This window comes from Rutidosis leptorrhynchoides, chromosome 4 (assembly GCF_046630445.1).
Source record: "Rutidosis leptorrhynchoides isolate AG116_Rl617_1_P2 chromosome 4, CSIRO_AGI_Rlap_v1, whole genome shotgun sequence".
Lineage (NCBI taxonomy): Eukaryota > Viridiplantae > Streptophyta > Magnoliopsida > Asterales > Asteraceae > Rutidosis > Rutidosis leptorrhynchoides.
This window is the reverse complement of record NC_092336.1, coordinates 239,043,628-239,047,032: the sequence shown is the minus strand read 5'-3', so window position 1 is coordinate 239,047,032 and position 3,405 is coordinate 239,043,628. Positions and strand designations below refer to the sequence as shown.

The window sequence follows — 3,405 nt, the reverse complement described above, 5'->3', positions numbered from 1 at the left end:
TGGACCAAAGACTAATACTCTGTTTTTGAATGCTTATTGTTGAGAACTGTTACGGCTTTTTTTAAAATGACCCACTGTTCTACGCTTGGTCCCCTAGATCGACTTAGAATCGTTATATCGGTACATTAACGAGTTGGACCTGTTAATGTATTTGGTATGTGCGGGTGGAACATGCGGATTAAGTCTCGTAGTATAATCATACGTTTAATCTTAGTGGCACTTAAGTGCAGTTAGGTACGCTTCACTAGTAGAAGGATTACGACCCCGATGCTCATGTTCAACACTCAAAGTTATCCTGTAATACAAATCCTATCTCCAATATATCAAGTTCTCCTGCAATAGAATTCCCCCAATTAACTTATTTATATAATAATATAAGTTAGATGAGACAAAATATTTCCACCGACTCTTAGACTACCTCTCTTGGGACGATCTTGTACTTACACCCACTGCTCTAACTAACCGAGACACTGCCCGTTAGTGCTAGTCGTAGTAGTATAGGTTTATAATTTTGAATTAGTTAATTCTGCACACACACATGACTGCACGCACGTCAGTCAAGTACATTAAACTTAGAAACTTGTTTGTTTCAAAAGAAAAACGGGACAAAATTTGGCTAAAAGCAGATAAGTGACATAAACGAAAAAGGAACAGTTTCAAAAAGTAGTAAAATGTGTCTATTTCTAGAGAAATCCTTGCCATTTCAAGTGATACGAACGCCAAAATTTTTCTTACTATCAAAAAGTACTCAAATTAAAAAAAAAAGATTTAGCAAATACAAGGTTCTTGTTGATGCACTTTTGTGTGTCTGTCGCTTTGCGAATAGACTAGAACATTAGTGTTTATGTTGTAGAACTAGAACACTGGAAACTACTGTCACAGGAACATATGTGACCTGAATATTCAATGAATTACCTCACGCGCATTTGAAAATTACACGCGCCTGTAATGCACACGCGCATATGTACTGCTCACGCGCGTGAGAACATGTCGGTGGACTATATATAGTAGTTTCCTTGTTCATTTATTGATGATGCACTCCATCCTTTTCACCTTCATGGTGGAGAGGCTTCTATGGTGTTTTGATGCTCCAATTACCTTAGAAACCCCATGTTTCTCTGTTTAAAATCATTGTAGTCATTATTGTATTGTGTGACATTCCAAAATTTTAAGTTTAGTACTTTGTTAAAAGGACAAGTATGACTTAAATAATTGTAGTCATTATTGTATTGTGTGACATTCCAAAATTTTAAGTTTAGTACTTTGTTAAAAGGACAAGTATTACAAAGTCATGTATGTTGACGTTAGTTAGTGTGAAGGACCACCTAAGTTAAGTAATGATGGGGAAGGACCTAAGTTGCTACTTGTGGAAGTTAATATATACATAAAGTAGTTAGAGCTTCAAGTTCATTTGAGAAGCTTGGAGAAACTAGAGAGCAGGAAGGAAGAAAGAGACGGATGAACAAGAAGACCTAGGGTTTTCCAAAATTTATTGGATTGATCTCATGCAAGCAAGGATTTGAGCATAAAAGAGTGTTAGTAACTTAAGGGAAGCAAGAAAACCATTATCAACTTCCTTTTTCATCAATTTCAAGTTAGGATTCTTAAGAGAAACTTTGAGGTAAGGCTTGTATGCATGAAATTAGTTAATGCTCATGATTAGACTATGTTTAGTTATCATTTTAAAGTATAATTTATGTCATGTCTTAGCCAAATTCGGATTTAAGAATGGGTAAGTGTGTAAAAGTGATTTTTGAAAGAATTTGATGATGAGATATTGATTTAATGCAAGTTTTTGGTTAGGTTATGTATAAATACGAATTTGTAGATTGCTAGGCTTATGATTCTTGTTAAAAGGTAATGGAATCAAGTTTAATAAAACTTGATAAAGAACAAGTTATGCACACCAAGTGTATGATGAATTGCTTGAATGAAGAAAAATGTTATTTTGACTAAATAATTGATTTAAAAAGGGTTTATGATCATGTTGAAAAGTAAATTTTAAAAGGAAAGTGTTAATAGTTATGAAAGAAAGTTGAATTTGAGATAAGGAAAGTACTAGTTGACATGTAAAAGTGTTGGTTGTATGAGTTCAAGTAAGATATATGATTTTGAATGAATTGGAGATGAATGTAGTATGATCATATATGTAAAGAGATTTATGAATGTGTTAGAAGTAATTAAAAATAAATATGTATAGAAAAATGATATGAGAAATAATGATGAATATGAAAGGTAAGAAATGGGGTAAGAGAAAAGATAGAATGCATGAAGTTAATTAGTTAACTTGGTAATTATCAATTGAAAATGTATGATGTATATGAATTAATGAAATTAGCATATGTGATAGGTGCTAATCAAGGAACGGAAGTAATGCTTGGAAAACAAGTGGACCAAGGTGAGTTATTTAGGGGTAAACTGGGCAGGTCAATGAGTTGGAAGGCTAAGGCCAAGCATTGTTTGAATGTTGATGATACAAGGAGCTAGTTCCGAGAGGGTTATGCACTTGTCTAGCGAGAAATGTTGATGATACAAGGAGCTAGTTCCGAGAGGGTTATGCACTTGTTTAGCGAGAAGTTGTTGAATGATGCAAGGGGATAGTTCCGAGAGGACTATGAACTTGCTAGTTATGATATAATGAACATTACAAGGGGCTAGTTCCGAGAGGACTATGCACTTGTGTTGTAAGATGTGAGAGTGTGTCGTGCAAGAGGGTGTCGTTCAAGTTCACGATACGACTAGTAGATATTTTAATGTGCCTACGACATATATGATGAGACCCGAGTATGATAGTGACCTTCGGATTGAAAGTTGTATTTATGTTGCCTATTTACTTACCAATTAACTCACTAAGCACGTAGCTTACCTTAATTGTGTATGTATGTTTTGTAGGTTCCCGTAAGCATCGTGAGGGTAAAGAGGCCATGAAGGAATAGAGGAGTTTTGGCATATTTGGGGTATGCAAGTCTCGTTCAGCTAACGCTTTTGATTTACCGCTTTTTTGACGCCGTGGGTTATTTTTGATGTTGCACGCTATGTATTTAATGTATGGTCAATGAATTTGCAAAGTTACGTACATGCAAGGCCATCTAAGTCAAAATTAAAGAAAAGGCCATTCATGAAATTTCTGACAAACTTCAAGGACCAAGCATGTAATTTTGTCCATGTATTGTCTTTCTACTTTATGGCTAAATAGCCTAAATATCTTGAAATTTAATAAATAAGAGATCAAGTATACTGACTATTATTATTATCTTACGAGGTTTGCATAAATTAGGGCAGTCAATCTTGCTATTGTTGGGTTGGTTCCCATGGAATTCATGTTCCAAGAATATCTTTAGTACGGCCTGATTTAACTTAAAATAATCGACAATCAAAGAGCTGTTGCTGCTAAAAAAGCACGTA

General features: G+C 34.7%; 1 long non-coding RNA gene across 1 annotated transcript; it reads left to right on the top strand.

Moving 5' to 3' along the window:
* The first annotated feature begins 1,431 nt into the window (after positions 1 to 1,431).
* LOC139904108 (uncharacterized) lies at positions 1,432 to 3,162 on the top strand. The gene is made up of 3 exons (XR_011778664.1): positions 1,432 to 1,621; positions 2,351 to 2,398; positions 2,893 to 3,162. It is a non-coding gene; the product is annotated as an uncharacterized lncRNA (long non-coding RNA).
* The last annotated feature ends 243 nt before the right edge of the window (positions 3,163 to 3,405 follow it).